General features: G+C 48.3%; 1 protein-coding gene across 2 annotated transcripts in view; it reads right to left on the bottom strand.

Moving 5' to 3' along the window:
* LRRN2 (leucine rich repeat neuronal 2) overlaps positions 1-16,719 on the bottom strand; it is a 71,870-nt gene that overhangs the window by 14,636 nt on the left and 40,515 nt on the right. Inside the window, exon 2 of one of the 2 annotated variants that reach the window (XM_058430519.1) lies at positions 4,710-4,812. The exons of the other annotated variant lie outside the window; for it this stretch is intronic. The gene's annotated coding sequence lies outside the window, so the exon portion shown is untranslated. The remainder of the gene's footprint in view (positions 1-4,709; positions 4,813-16,719) is intronic. 2 annotated transcript variants of the gene reach the window in all.

Genomic DNA, 16,719 nt, shown 5'->3' with positions numbered 1-16,719 from the left:
CCTTCCTGACAGGAAAGAGACAAACATCATCCCAGAGCCTGCCTTCCCTGGGCAATACCTGGGTCACTCCAGGCATGGCGTCTTTAGCCATTCCTTGGTCACTGGCCCCCAGGTGAAGAGAGCATTTTTCTCTGACTCAAGTTCTTGCCTCTGGATTTGCCATGCTCCTATGACAGTCTTCACCCTTCTGAAGCTCTCTCAGGCTCCACTTCCAGAAATCCCGCAGGTTCCACCGACCTCTCTGAGAGCATAAGCGAGTGGTTGAACGGTGGGCTTTAGAGACGGCGCGGCACAGAGTCCTGTGCTGGCTGTGTGATCCTGAACCTCCTCACTGAGATTCTCATCTGCAAGATGGAGACAGACCTGCCTCATAGCAAGGGGGAATCTGAAGAAGATGTCTAGAGAGTGCCCGGTGCTCATTAGAATTTCCTGCCCTTTTTATCCACTTCGATTTGTTGGAGGCACATTTCCCTGGCGGGGCTTCGAGAACATCTTTGTACTAGGCCAGCTGGCCTATCAGGGTACTTGGTCTCTAAGGCAGGCAGCCTCTTCCTTGGAACCTTCCCAGTGCAGGTGGCACTCCTTCCTAATGGAGCTACCCTGTCCGATGTCAACTATAAGCACTCCCTGCAGTCTCCAACTGGGGTCCTAGTTCTAGTCTTCCGGACAACTCTAGGACTCAGTTCATTTAAATAAAGAACTCAGCACCAGCTCCTCCTCAATAAACAACTCAGCACCAGCTCCTCCTGGCTTAGGGGAGCAGCTCCCTGCTTCCCCACATGCTCTCCAGAAGGGTCGAGAGTGCCCCTCCCAGAAGAGTTCTAAATGTCCCAGCTGATGGCCTCCCATAGACGTTCCACACTGGCCATGGTTGGAAGCCTCAGATGGGCAGCCAAGCCCAGTGCTGACCTATGAGCTTCTCCACCTCTCTGCGTCAGGAGTCAGGTGGGGGTGCTGAACAGACCCAGCAGCATGGCTCCTCCAGCAGTCTGGGCCCCAGGACATCCCTTTAGCCCCAGTGGATCCCTGGGACAGTGGCAAGGGCAGGGGGGAAGGGGAGGGAAGACCCAAGAGCAATACAAGCGATAGTCTCTCCTGTCCCACGCCTTCACACATGCAGGGACCTTGCCACAAGTCTCCTTCCTCACCTGCGTATCTGGGGAATTCCTTTCCATCTCTGAAGTCATAGTTTATGCTGTACCCCCATGTGGTCTTCCCTGACGACCAGACTCTACCACCAACTCAAAATAATCAGTCCCTTGCTCCTTCCTCCACCCTCAAGGATCCACATCTGCAAAGAAAATGTGCTACATATACACTGATATGGTTTGGCTGTGTCCCCACCCAAATCTCCTCTTGAATTGTACTCCCATAATTCCCACGTGTTGTGGGAGGGAGATAATTTGAATCATGGGGGCAGTTTCCCCCATACTATTGTTGTGGTAGTGAATAAGTCTCACAAGATCTGATGGTTTTATCAGGGATTTCTCCTTTTGCATCGTCCTCATTTTCTCTTGCCGCCACCATGTAAGAAGTGCCTTTTACCTCCTACCATGATTCTGAGGCCTCCCCAGCCATATGGAACTATAAGTCCAATTAAACCTCTTTTTCTTCCCAGTCTCAGGTATGTCTTTATCAACAGTGTGAAAACAGACTAATACATGCACCATGGAATACTACACAGGCATCAAAAGAACATGGCCTTTGCAGCAGTGTAGGTGGAGCTGGAGGCCATCGTCCTAAGCAAATTCACACAGGAACAGAAAACCAAATACCACATCTTCTCATTTATAAGTGGGAGTTAAGTATTGAGCACACATGGACATAAATATAGGACCAGCAGACACTGTGGACTACTAGAGGGGGTGCGTGGGGGGGGTTAAAAACCTATATATCAGGTATATGCTCACTACCAGGGTTACAGGAGCCATACTCCAAACCCCAGCATCATGCAATATTCCTCAGTAACAAATCCGCACATGGACCCCCTATACATAAAATAAAAATTGAAATAAAATAATCCACATCAAATACAATGCTCATCTTCTCTCTCTCAGACTGCCAGCTGCTCGAGGACAGGGACAGTGGCTTTATGGCCCTGGATAGAGGGAAGCACCACTGCTTTCGAGGTGAATGAAGCTTAGTTAAGGAGGTTTGGGTTTCCTGCCTCCAAGTGTCAGTGGTACTGAGGAAAGGACCCTCAGGGCAGGGTCGGGTGGGGCTGGGTGAGGCCTGGTCAGAGGGGCTGGGCTCTGGTGGCTGAGGAGAAAGGGAGGCAGAGAATGGGGAGCAGCCCAGTTAAACATGGAGAAAGGCCAAGCCCCTTCTAACAGAAAAGGAAAATGAAATCAGAATGAAAATTGATGAGGCGGAGAGAAAAGGAGACTCATTTCATCAGCAGGTTTGCCAGACGAAGCTCTAGATAAATCACGCCGCGGAAGGAGTCCTGGTCTCGGGGGCGCTGCCCGCTCCCTGTCAGCTGTCTAGGCAGCCCGGAGACAAATGGCTGCAGCTGAGGCCCAGGTTTGTCTTTCCTCCCCACTAACCACAAGACAATGGCCTGTCCGTCCTGGCCACCTCCTCCAATGCCCTGGCCATTCCCTTCCCCAGGACCTCTCCTGTGCCCCTCCCCAGTCCCACAGGCCTCTCCCTGGGCAGTCCCTCTGCACACCCCTTGCCAGGGCAGGCCGGTGGACAGTGTTTCTCAGAGGCTGCTTCCCGCCTTCCACTCCTCACCCATCTCCAAAGCCAGATGGAGGAAGCAGAGCTGGTAGACACAGCATGGGACAGGACTGGCTCTACTCCCGGCCTGGGGACAGATTTTGGATGGTGTCTTCTTCCTTCTCTAGGTCTTGGGTTTCTCATCTGCAAAATGAGGGAGTTGGGCTAGAGCAGCGGTTCTCATACTGTAGTCCCTGGATCAGTAGTATACACATCACCTGGAAACTTGCTAGAAATGCAAGTTCCTTGGCCCACCCAAGACCTCCAGAATCAGAAACTCTGAGAGTAGGCCCTAGTCTAGTCACCTGTGTTTGAACAAGCCCTGCGGGTGGTTCTGATGCATGCTGAAGTTTGAGGATTGCTGGCTAGCTCATCTCTAACCTCCTCTCCAGCTCAGATTAGAAGTCTACAAACAAACGAGTGACACCTAGAGTGTTCAATCTAATATATATATATGATGAGCTGCTTATACCGTGACAGATTAGGTTGGGTATTCAAGGCTCCCCTCACCTCGTCTGTCCTGGCCACAAGGGAACTCTTATCCATTGAGCATGAAATAGATCCCTGACCTTATCCCAGGCACTGTAAGTATGTGAGGGCTGCAAATACAAAGTTATGAGGAGGGCAGGTGGGGATTCACAGGTTAAAAAGAAAACTAAACCAGTCTACTAGAGGATGATAAAAGTTGTCACAGAGCAAGGGCAGCAGGGCACAAGCTAGGGGAGACAGCATGATTCTACCTCATATAGGAAGTTAGACAAACATTCAGAGGAATTTACTAAAAATCACTGTACACTAAAAATGGCTGAATTTGATGGTATGCAAATTATACTTCAATAAAGCCATTGAAAAATTCACAGGGGTAGTGTTGCTGGAATCCATAGGCCAGTAATGCACAGATAGGAGACACCAGGAGCAAAGGTCTCAAGATTCAAACATATGAAGTGAGTTCCAAGCAGTGAGTGGCTCCCCTTGGGTCCTGAGAGTGTGGGTGATGTGATGAAGATGTTGGAGCAGCAAGCCAGAGGCAGAATGGTCTGGATACAATACCCAGGCAGAGGCCAGCCAAAGGAGGCATATAAGGCAGTAACCAGCTGGGCGCAGTGGCTCACGCCTGTAATCTCAGTGCTTTGGCAGGCCAAGGGAGGCTCATTTGAGTCCAGGAGTTTGAGACCAGCCTGGCCAACACAGTGAAACCCTGTCTCTACCAACAAACAAACAAACAAACAAAACACTTACGTGGGTGTGATGGCTTATACCTGTAGTTCTAGCTATTTGGAAGGCTGGGGTGAGAGAGTCGCTTGAGCCCAGGAGTTCAAGGCTGCAGTGAGCTATGACTGCACAACTGAACTACAGCCTGGGCAACAGAGCAAGACCCTGTCTCTAACAATAAAAGCAAACTCAAACCCAAACAAACAAAAGGCAATAGCTACAACAGCCATCAATAATAATAGGCTGTTCAGATCAAATGCACCTTGCAATTAAAATTCTTCCATATTGGCTGGGTGTGGTGGCTTACACCTGTAATCCCAGCACTTTGGGAGGCCAAGGTGGGCGGATCACGAGGTCAGGAGATCGGGACCAACCTGACTAACACGATGAAACCCCATCTCTACTAAAAATACAAACAAAATTAGCTGGGTGTGGTGGCAGGCGCCTGTAGTCCCAGCTATACGGAAGGCTGAGGCAGAAGAGTGGTATGAACCTGGGAGGTGGAGCTTGCAGTGAGTCGAGACCATGTCACTGCACTCCAGCCTGGGCGACAGAGCGAGACTCTGTCTCAAAAAAAAAAAAATTCTTCTGTATTCACAATCCTATGTTGCTACGGTCTGAATATATCCCACAAAATCCATGTATTGGAAACTTATTCCCCAGTGCAACAGTGTTGGGAGGTGGGGCCTTTTGGGATGTGTTTAGGTCATGAAGAAATAAATTACTGTTGTAAAAGGGCTTGACAGAGAGAATTTTTTTTTTTTTGGTCTGTCTACCTTCTGCCATGTGAGGAAACGGCATTCGAGGCACCATCTTGAAAGCAGACAGCAGCCCTCATCAGATGCTGGCACCTTGTCTTGGACTTCCCAGCCTCCAGAACTGTAAGAAATAAATTTCTATTCTTTATGAATTACCCATTCTGTGGTATTCTGTTATAGCAGCACAAATGGACTACGATGTATGTGATTCTCCCAGTAGCTCTCTGAAGTCAAAGGGGCCATTATCCTCATTTTAGTGGAAAGAAGATAAGTGACTTGTCCAAGATCACACCTAAACAAGTAACAAGGCTGAGGCCAGAAGATACAGTATGCTTCCAAGTCCAGTCTTTATTTTTCCAGTGAGAGGGCAATGATAATAATGGTAGTCATTGACTGAGCACTGATTAGTAGCCAGGACTTGGGCTAGGTGTCTCACCAGAGTGATTGTGTTGAATGCTCACAGAAACAGTGTGATGTGGAAATTACCAGCCCCACTTCTCAGATGTGAGAGGTAAGGTACCCAGCCCAGAACATTCAGTTGGTAAAGTCAGGACTCAAACTTGCTTCTGGCTGGCCCTAACACCTGTGCTCTAAACCCTGATCCCACATCACCCTCCTCCAGCCCCCACGCCCAGCTCTCCTTCCACTTCCTCAAGCCTGGAATAGAATGAGGAGATTTCCAGTAGACTTATTCAAGCTCCGTTGGGCCTGGGCCAACCCAAGAGAAAGAAACTGGCCCCTGGCCTAAGCTCAGCAGTCCTTCTTCAAGAGAAGGCCCTTTCCAGTCTGGCAGAGGCTTCCTCTCCTCCACACACATCTACGCCTTCCGAGCCCAGTGCACCCGCTGCAGGACCAGCGGCTCCCAGAGCCCCCAAGCCTGTGGAAGGAAATGCTTCCATCTGTGATCAATAACAGGCATAATTCAATGACTGCGGCAAGTACAAAAGAGTGTAGGTTAAATCAATATTTAGAAGCTTTGAAATTAAACTAATTAAGAGCAAGCCTTAATGATTTTTACTGTCTGGGAATAAAAAAGACAAAAAGCCCACCTATATTTCATGGTATTAGCTTGTAATAATTTGGGAAGAGCAGAAAATGAAAAGTGCTCTCAGCCAGCCCTACATCCTGAATTGCAGGGGAGGGGAGCACCTGGTCCTTGGGAATAGAAGACGTGGAGGAGAGAATGAATGGGATGGAGCCTGCTGTGCAAACAGCATGTTGTAAAAGGCCCTTGGCTTGGAAGTCAGGGACTGTTATGGGTTGAAGTGTGTTCCTCAAAAAGATATAGTGAAGTCCTAACCCCCAGTACCTGTAAACATGACCTTATTTGGAAATAGGGTCTAAAGATGTAATCACCTGATGATGAGGCTATTATGGAAGGCCCTAATTCAATATGACTGGTATCCTTGTAAGAAAAAAAAAGCCATGTGAAGACAGAGGCACACAGGAAGGTGCCATGTGCCATGGAGACAGATGGAAGTGCTGCAGCTATGAGCCAAGGAACACCACCAATTGATGGCCACCACCAGAAAGCAGGAAGAGGCAAGAAAGAATCCTCCTCTACAGGTTTCAGCGTGAGGATGGCCCTGCCGACACCTTGATTTTGAACTTCCAGCCTCCAAATCTACAACACAATACATTTATGTTGTTTTAAGCCATCCAATAACATAGGCCTCCTGAGTTCTAGTTCCTGCTCTGCTACTTACTAACTGTGTCAGCTTGGGCAAGATGCTTTATTTCTATGAGCCTCAGTTTTCTCTACTGAAAAATGGGAATAAGACTAGTACCATCCCTTTTTTACAGAGACGTACAGCTCAAATGAAAATATGACTGTGAAATATGCATGGTGAGCTGAGAAGTACTATACAGATGTGATCTAGGCTCACTGCATAGTGGAAAAAATCTGGGAAGGGAATCAGGAGCTATTGGTCAGGTGGGCAGGAAGTTTCCTGCCTACTCACAGGACCATTCTAAAGATCTGATCGGATCACAGGTGTGAATTCACTCTGCTTTGTTAGAGATATATGCATAAAAGATGTTTTTGTTGTTCTCAACAAGGATCTTATTTGCTGACTACTGAACCCTAGTTTTCTCATCTGTAAAATAAAAGCGTTGGACAATATTATTTTAAGGGTATTTTCCAGCATTATTCTCTGGGCTTATATATATTTACATATAAGTAAATATTAATATATAAATACTTTAAATGTAATGTGTCTTGGCAGCCCCAACCTTGTTCTCATCCTTAAACCTCTCTCCGCAGCCCAGTACCATTCAGAGAGGGTGTCATGACCTAGCTCATGGAGAGAGGTCAGGATTACTCTGGGGCTTTGCTCACCTCTGCTCCCTGCTGCAGGGTTTAAGGGAGAGAGAACCACAGCAGTTGTCCAGTCCTCTCTTGAGTGTACCAGGCCTGAAGGGAACAGGAAACCATGCAGGCAGCAAATAAAATCTCTATCGATCACGAGATGGCTGGCATCCCAAGCCCGGCTGGCTCCCAGAACCGTTCATTTTAAATAAATGTTCCTAATGACCCACTCGTACTTAACACCAGAGCTCTGTCTTAAAGTGCAGTGGAAAAGGGCAGCTGAACAAGGAGCTGCTGCTGCTCTGCTGAGCCTCTTTCTTGGCTGCAAAGGTAGAAGGTTCTTAGGTGGTCTCAGAATTTTGGAAGGAGCTGCACCTTACAGCAGTGAGAATCCCAAATGGAAGGACCAACCTTCCTGCCATGTAACAACCAACATTCCTCCCGGACAAGCATCACTGCAGGGAATGAGCATCTGTTGGCACATCGCCCTCACAGGGACAGGCAACAGCAGCAGCAGCACCAGGAATACCATCTCATTATCACAATGCCATCGTGAGATTTACCTCCACCATCACTACGGTCAGCCCACCTGCAGCCGGCCATCTCTGTTAATGTCACCAGCCCCATCTTTGCCATATGAATCCCCTGCTCGCTGCCATGACCACACTCACTTAACACCTTCCACGAGCATCATCATCTCCTCCAGCCACTGTCACAATCCTGGTCATCATAGCTACCCTGATCACCATCAGAACATGCGTATGGCCTCATTGCTGTGATGTGTACAGAACCTGAAACAGATGCGGCTTCTGTAATTGGGAAATACGCATTGGATAATGAGATCCCCCAATAATGCTAACATGAAAATAAGTGGATTCACATGCACACAGAGGGGCCACCAAAAGAAAGATGATCATGGACATAAAAATGACAATCATTTGCATCCTGTTATCTCTGTTTTTCAACTCTGGCTGCACCATAGAATTACATGGGGATCTTTTAAAATATACTAATGCTGGCCAGGCACAGTGGCTCATGCCTGTAATCCCAATACTTTGGAAGGCCACGGCGGGAGGATTGCTTGCGCCCAGGAGTTTGAGACCAGCCTGGGCAACACAGTGATCTGAAAGACTTAGGGGCATCTGCACAGAGCAGAGCTGGCCAACTGGTCTTGCTGTGGGCAGTGGGCTACAAGGTGCATGCCTGTAGTCCTAGCTACTCAGGAGGCTGAGACAGGAGGATCCCTTGAGCCCAGGAGGTCAAGGCTGCAGTAAGCCATGATCGCACGACTGCACTCCAGCCTGGGAGACAGAGGATGACTCTTTTAGAATAAATAAAATAAAATATATTGATGCCTATCTCCCATTCTAGACCAATTAAATCAACCTCTGAGGTGTAGGATCCACACACGGTGTTAAAAAAAAACTTCCCAGGATTTCTTTGTAAATTTTATGTCAAAAGAAAAACATTGTAAGCAAAAATTGAACTCCATAGCTGTTGATACTGAAATATTTAGGGAAAAGTGTACTGATGTCTGCAATTTACTTTGAAATGCACCAAAATTAAGATGGATTGATAGACACAGGAATGGATAGTTGGAGAGAGAGGTGATAAGGCAAGTCTAATAATAAGGTTAATGGTAGAGTCTAGGTGGTGGGTAGATGATTGCTCACTGTAAAATTCCCTTTACTTTGCGGTATGTTGGAATTTTTCATAATAAAGTATTGGGGGGAAAATCCCGAAATGGTTTGAATGTGAAGCCAGGACTGAGAACTATTGCTTCTGAAGGAAAAATCCATAAAACAAATGAGCTTCTCTTTCCTCTACCGTCCACATGTGAAAGAACATCCCTACTTTCTCATCAAACCAATCAGATCTGGCCCAGTGCTTTCTAGCCCAATGCTTCCCAGCCCTTCTCAAGCCAGGGCACATATAGATGAGTGTATTTGTACAGTGCAGCAGGAGAGAGGGTGGTGGCTGCTGGCAGCCAGAGGGAGTGGCTTGGGGAGACGCTTGGTTGCCCCAGGCCCCACAGGGCTGCCCTGAGTACCAAGGGCTATGCCTGGAGCCCACTGTCCACAGCCAGACCAGCTGGCCAGCTCTGCTCTGTACAGATGCCCCTGAGTCTCCCAGTTCTAAACCACAGCTCAGCATTCTTAGCAAGGATTAAATCCTTTCCCAGACCAGAGTCTGCCTATTGCAGCATGTGACGTGTGTGTGTGTGTGTGTGTGTGTGTGTGTGTGTGTGTGTGTCTGGGGGCAGTCGCTGACAGGGTGGTAGAGAGGACTCTGAGGGAAGGCCCCAACCCCCGGGCCTCATCTGTATGCTCCTCCACACCCCGCTCACCCTGTGGGGGAGTGCCATGGCAACACCATGCTCTTTAAACACAGGAGTTTGTGCTGCCATCGCAAAGCAGCATTAGGCAATTTAATTAAGGAGCTGGCAGCAGACAAACTTTGTGAGTTAAAGGCATTTTATTAAATCCCATTGTATTATGCAGCTCAGTTCCCCCAGGAGCTGCGGAGCTGGAGGAGGACAGAGGAGAATGTGCTAGGGTTTTCTTTTCCTTTCCTTGCTTTTCTTCTGGTCTCCCTCCCGCTTCGTGAAAGCATTCACTGAGTGTAAGGGGACCCCAACAGTGATTGCCTGCTCTCCCCCACCCCCCCAAACATCAGGCCTTGGCATGAGGCCTGCAGGCAGAGGCCTGGAGAATATAATCACCAGCGCTGATCTCAAGCATTACTGTTCGCAGAGCCAGAGCGCTGTCATGGTGATCTGGGGCCAGGCCTCCGACCTGCTTTAGTGTTCACAACAGGACTCGGCTCTGTGATTTTGTGCACCATTTCATTGAATCCCCCCACACTGTTGGAGTCAGCACTACTGGCACCCCTATTTTACAGGCAAGGAAACTGAGGCCTACAGATGTGAAGTAACTTACCCAAGGTCTTCTTTTTTTTTTTTTTGATACGGAGTCTCACTCTGTCGCCCAGGCCGGAGTGCAGTGGCGTGATCTCGGCTCACTGCAACCTCCCCCCTCCAGGTTTAAGCAATTCTCTGCCTCAGCCTCCGGAGTAGCTGAGATTACAGGCACGTGCCACCACACCTGGCTAATTTTTTGTATTTTTAGTAGAGATAGGATTTCACCATCTTGGCCAGGCTGGTCTTGAACTCCTGACCTCGTGATCCACCCGTCTCGGCCTCCCAAAGTGCTGGGATTCCAGGCGTGAGCCACCACGCCCAGCCAGGTCTTCTAAGTAGTACAGAGCGAGGAAGCAATCCTAGACTTGCCAAGAGGCCATGTGGAGATCTTTAGTGCCCCATGATGCCTAATCTGTGCTAAGTGAAGCAGGGCTCAGGGCTTCAGAGCTTTCAGTAAAATCCCAGACCAAAGAAGCTGTTTATCTGCCTGGCTAGTGGGACGCCACCCCCAGGCTCCTGCTCCCAGGCTGGGGAAGGGTTTTGGGGGCTCTGTGAGCCTGCTGAATGACCCTGCCCTGAGATGGCCAGCCCCTGGCAGGGCAGCCTCAGCTCCCACCTTTGAAAGTTCTTCCCCTGTGAGCAAGTGGTGGCACGGCCCCCTGGGTAGCCACCACTTGGAGAGGTGCGACAGGCCTCCAGGAGGCTCCTGGGCCATAAGGGCCCTCTCAACCTCCCTAGCTGGTCAGCCTGGCTTGATGGACAGAACCCAGGCTTAGGATCCCAGAGCTGTGCATTCCGGTGCCAGATCCCCACTGAGCAAGGGGTGACACGTCTTTTACTCTACAAAGATTCAGTGAGCCCAGTCCTATGTACAGGATCACAGAGATGAATAAGACAAGGTGCTGCCCTCCAGACATGTACAGAGAAACATCCTCCTGGGCTCAGTTTCCTCAATTCTAAAATGGGAGTAATAGCCAGGCATGGTGGCTCATGCCTGTAATCCCAGCACTTTGGGAGGCCCAGCTGGGAGGATCACTTGAGGCCAGGAGTTCAAGACCAGCCTGGGCAACATAGTGAGACCCTGTCTCTGTAACAACTTTTTAAAAAAAATATTAGCCTGTTGTGGTGGTGCACACCTGTAGTCCTAGCTACTTGAGAGGCTAAGGCAGGAGGATTGCTTCAGCCCAGGAGGTGAGGCTGTAGTGAGCTAAGAATGCACCATTGCACTCCAAGCTTGGGTGACAGAAGGCACTGTCTCTAAAATAAGTAAATAAATAAATATAATTTAGGTAATGACATATGCCTTGTATAGCTAAAATAGATGCAATACAATTAGCTAATTTCATTAAGGGCTTACTCTCTGCCAGGTATTTGCCATTTACTATCTCTTTTAATCCTCATAAAACTCTATTATATTATTATCCCCATTGTGCAGATGAGAAAACTGAGGTTAAAAGAAGTTAAGCCTCCTGCCCAAGATCATACAGCTAGTAAGGAGCAAGAATCCATGCTCTTAACAAATCATATTATGATGTTACACACATACATACACATGTATATATTATATAATTATATATAACAACAGCTTTGAATATAATTCATATACCATAAATTCACAATCACATCATATTTGAAAAGTAAATTAAATAGCTGGATTTGCCATGGTCTTAGTCCATTTGGGCAGCTATAACAAAATATTATAAACCAGGTAGCCTATAAACAACAGAAATTTATTGTTCACGGTTCTGGAGGCTGGGAAGTCCAAGATCAAGGAGCTGGCAGATTTGGTGTCTGGTGAAGGCCTGCTTCCTGGTTGATGGATGGAGGGACATCTTCTCACTGTGTCCTCACATGGCAGGATGGGAGAGGGAGCTCTCTGAGGTCTCTTTTATAAGGATACTATTCCCACTTAGGTGGGCTCCACTCTCATGAGCTCACCTCCCAAAGGCCCTGCCTTGTAACATCGTCACACTGAGGGGTTAAGATTCAACATAGAAACTTTGGAGAGACACAAACATTCAGACCATAGCGGCCACCAAACATAAGGATGCGTTATTATTATCGGATAGAAGAAACAGGTTTCTGAAAGCGGGACTTCTCCCCCTCCTGGAAGGGCGTTCAGGGGCTGTAGCAAATGGAACCTGTGGAACAGGCTACGCAGCTCCTTCCAAGGAGACTGTGAGGCCTGGCTCCTCTCTCCCTTCCCCACCACTTTTCTTGACTCTCCTGTCTCTTCTCTACCCCTTCCCCATGCTTGCTTTCCATCCATCACCATCTTTTCTCACCCCATGAGGCCCTGAGGTTTCCATGGGGTTCTAGGGTTTCCTCCACCCATCTCCACTCCCTTGCCCCACCTGGCAGAGACTGAGCAATAGCTGTGGCCACCAGGTGACACCTTCAGAAGCCCCCAGATGGATGGTCATGTGTGTGGGGCAGGCTAGGGAGGACAGAGCTGGTTGCAGGGGAAGCAAAAAGGCTAACTCAAGACCACGCAGTTCCACACCATTACTGCCCAAGTCTCCCAGGAAAACAGCAGCATTTGAGGGTTTGGCATTAAGAGAGTTAATGTGGATCTAAATCCAGGAGTTCTAATAACAGCTCTAGTGCTTACTAGGGTTAAAAAAGGAGAAAAAAAAAAAAAAAACCAGCCTGACAAATAGAGCCAGGGAAGGCCATGAAGAGAGGGTTCTCATGCCTGGATGCCTGATAACAAAAACTATCAAAAAGATTGCAAAAATGACAATCTTGCACAAAGACCATTGAAACCTTACACAAAAAATATTTCTGCAAGGACATCTGTCCACAGCTGGCTATCCAACCTCAGACTGGTATCACCCTTGTTATTGATCTTTGTAGCCAAGGATAATTATTTCAAAACACTTATGTAATCCTCCTCATCTTTTCTTTTAAAAATCTGTCTTCCTTTACCTTCCTGAATACACACATGTAGTTTACTATGGCATGCAGATTCCCAGTGCAATGCTCTATTCCAAAATAAATATCTTTTTCTCTTAGAGAGCCTCTCTGTTCATTATTTAGGTTGACACCAGCTATAGGACAATCTCACTGACCCCAGTTTCTTTTCATCTATAAAATGGGGATAAAAATATCTGCCTTGAATTTTAATAGGCACCACTTATTGAATGCTAACTATGTGTTGGGCCTTTCACAAAGCTTTAAAAAAAATTTTAATCCACACAACAACCTTACGAGAGTAGTAGTATATTTACTGATGGTGAAATGGAGGCTCAGAGAAGTTAAGCAAATGACCCAAGGTCACACAGCTAGTACATGTATTAACAGAAGCCACAGTGTAAGTCCAGCACTGTGTGATGCTGAAGCTCTCACTTTTCACCACCACACCAACTATCTGGCTGTGAGACAGCCTACGAGATGATGCATTTGAAAGTGTTTGTAAGTGCAAAACTCCAGAACAACTAAAGCAGGGGTCTTCCCTCATCCCTTCACATGGCTCTACTACAGCTCAGTTGGTTTTCTCCCAGTGAGGTAGGAACAAGGGCCAAACCCACTCTCCAATGCTGCAGGAGCTATGCACCCTCCTCTCTGCAGCCAGGGCTGCAGGTGTGTAAGAGTGTGTGTGTTGTGTATCTGTGCATGTGAGTGCATGTGTGTGTTAGAGGAGGTGGCAGGCAGGTAAAGCAGCTTGGAGGGGAGCAGATTTGGAGGCTGTATTAGCCAGTGCTCTTGCTCTCCTGGGCACAAGGCCCGGATGGTGGCAGCTCATTTTTTACAGCCATTTTCCCAGGGAATTAACAGGGGGAACATTCTCTCCTGTAATAATGATAAAAATAATAATAATTAACATGGCTGTAACTTATATTTCTCTAGCACCTCTCTCCCCAGACCTCAAAACTCTGAGCAAACAGCGAATCTCCTGGCTTTATAGTCACACCCCTGGGACTGGGAAGCCTTAGGTATTGCCAGATTTTCTGTCTTCTCCAGCTGGGAGACAGGTGCAGGTGTACATGGGACTGGCCTGTGCCAGGAGCTACCCTTTGAGTGCCACTGGCAGAGGGGTGAAACAACCCCAGGCACCCTGCCTCCTAGCTCTGCGCTCCCATTAGCCCTCACATTTGGGTTCATCCTGTGCCCAGGAGTAGCAGGGTAGGCAAGGGAGGGAAAGAGGTGCCAGCTCTCTTTGCCAAACTTTCAAAGAGTCCCCAATCCACCCTCTATGCTCCACCACACAGCTGGCTCTGCCTCAGGAAGGACTGCCCCGGCCTCTGCAGCCAGCAGGGACCATGTCTGGCAGGACTTGTCCCTACAGGGGATAGCTGATGGCTTTCTCTGGTCCCAGCCAGAAGTCATTACCTACGCAATGTCTAGTTTAAACAAGTGATTAGGCAGCTCTATTAAGAGCACACGTGCTTCCTGCCAGGGAGGAACAGGAACCTGCAGAGGTAGCTGAGGCTGAGAGGGAGGAGATCAGGGTCTTGGAGCAACAGGCTCTTCTACAAAGCATTTTCCAGCCCATCCCCTGGAAGGTGCAGCACCTAAGTGTTTCACAAGCCAGCATCCTGAGGGGCTCAGAGCCTGACAGACTGATTTTCGGACATGGAGCCAAATCCTGATTGTTGGGCAGCCCACCCACACCATGATGGACGTGAAGAACCCTGAGGGATTTAAACAGACAGATAACCCAAAGCTCCCATTGTGGCCAGTGCTTCCACCTCCCCACACATGGTGTTGCCAACACACTCTTCTAAAACAATTACTTCATCTGAGTTACATTTCCTTTGTTATCTCCAGGAGCTTACGAACAGGGAAGGGGTCAGAAAAGGAGACATCGTCAGAAACTATGTATTTTATAAATGTATTCCCTCAGCATCTCCAGAGAGAAAGCCTTCTTAATCTGAAGTCCTCAGGTGGACTGCAGAGAGTCTGGGAATTATCTGAAATTGCATGCAAACATGTTTGTGTGTGAATGTGTGAGCACAGGTGCATTTTTCCGGCGAGAAGGTCCATAGCTTTTATCAACTTTTGAGAGGGGTCTGTGGCCTCCCAAAATGTTAAGTGCTGTTCTAGTCCTTGCTTGGTTCTGATGGTGGGTTGGCCCCTTTCCATGAAGATGACTCCATACTTTGGAATTCAGGGTGGATTTTTGAGGCCTGGATTCCACCCATTTGAAGAGGGGGCGAGGATGAGGTTGGGGTGCAGCTGAAGCAGAATCATGACAGGGAGTGTGTGCCAGGCAGAGCCGCCTGTGGCCGCCTCTAATCCAGAGGCAGTGATGGAGTGCCTTCCTCATCACCTCATTTTTCCCATTGTGACAGCTCCATATCTACTGTTCCCTGTCATCCTGGTGACAGCCTTCTAATGATGAAGGCAGCAACAATGTCATATAAATTCCTCCAGAAACCCAGGGGCTAGAGGAAGATCAGGCTCAGGAAGCTGGGGACCAAATGCTCTGCACCACAAAGTGGAAAGAACAAAGCCTTTAGAATGTGAAAGACCTGAGTTCAAATCCTGCCCTGGCCTCTTCCCACCAGTGTGACCTTGAACAAATTACTGAACCTCTCTGAGTGTCAACTTCTATATTGTAAAATGAGAATAATATATGACAGAGTTATCATGAGGATTAAATGCGATAATGCTGGCAGAGAATCTGACATAGTATCTAGCACGAAACAGGCACTCGATAAATGGGTTCCCTTTCCCAGCAGGCATGAGCAGGGACATACATGCCTCTACCCAACTGCTGCACCACTGCAATATCAGAGAAAAGGGGGTCCCGGGGGGAACAGCTGCTTAGTAAAATGGGAGTGGTGGTCAGAAGCCACATTCCCCCTACACTGTTGACCACATTCTACCAAATCCTCACACCCGGCCCCTTCTCCTCCATGAAGCTCTCCTTACAGTGCTCTTCCCTGACATTCCACAGTTGCTATCTGGGCTTTCCATCTGTACCATGCAGCCTCCCTCCCTCTCTCTCCTGGTGATGGGGGAGGTTACTTTCTCTCATTTCTCAAAGGGTAGACTCCTCAGCTGGCCTAGCAGCTGCCCCCACAGCCCCATCCCTGCCCACCTCTTCAGATCCTCTCCTCCTCTTCTTTTTCCCCGCCCTGGACAGGAGCTGGCTGTTCTCTTTTGTGATTTCAAGTCTTTGAACCTGTTGTTCTGGAATGTCCTTCCATTCTCTGCTTAGGGAGCTCATAATTATCCTCCAAGTGCCAGCTCAATTGTCATCTCCTTTGTGACACCTTCCTTCTCTCCTCTTGCTCCCACAACACCTACCCTAGTTTAGCATGAGCCATGGCAAGTCCATCTGCCTCCCCAGACTGAGCTTCTCAAGAGCAGAGGCTGGCTGGGCCTCCCTCATCCCTAGCATCCCCTCACTTGGCATAGGGTCTGCACATGGTCAGTGCTCAATAAATGCGGCTTGGGGTAAAAGAAAAAGCAACATGGTTCCCAGGGCTAGCAGTGGGACCCCCTTAATAGAAGCTTCCTGTAAAGGTAGCAGTCCCTCCCCAAGGGTAGCTAGCTTGGGTCCTGCTGGAGCAGGCCTGTGTGTAGACTAGGTATGTGGGAGGTTGATGGTTAGAGGACTGATATGCTCATCCCATCTGGATTCTGTACCTGTCTACTCCAAGCCACAGGGCAGGGCAGAGGGCTTTTGCCAGCTATCCAGGTACTTTCTCCACCTTACACCTGCACAGAGAGGAAGAGGGTGAGGATGGGGCAAGGATGAAGAAGGGAATTCACAGTCATTAGCATTGACAGTGTCATAGGTCCAACTCCTGTGTGACTGGTATACTTAAATCATTATACAGATGGGGAAA

Source organism: Hylobates moloch, unplaced genomic scaffold (genome assembly GCF_009828535.3).
Source record: "Hylobates moloch isolate HMO894 unplaced genomic scaffold, HMol_V3 SCAFFOLD_18, whole genome shotgun sequence".
In the NCBI taxonomy this organism is placed as follows: domain Eukaryota; kingdom Metazoa; phylum Chordata; class Mammalia; order Primates; family Hylobatidae; genus Hylobates; species Hylobates moloch.
The sequence above is the reverse complement of the archived record's forward strand: the minus strand, read 5'-3'. Positions and strand labels throughout refer to the sequence as shown.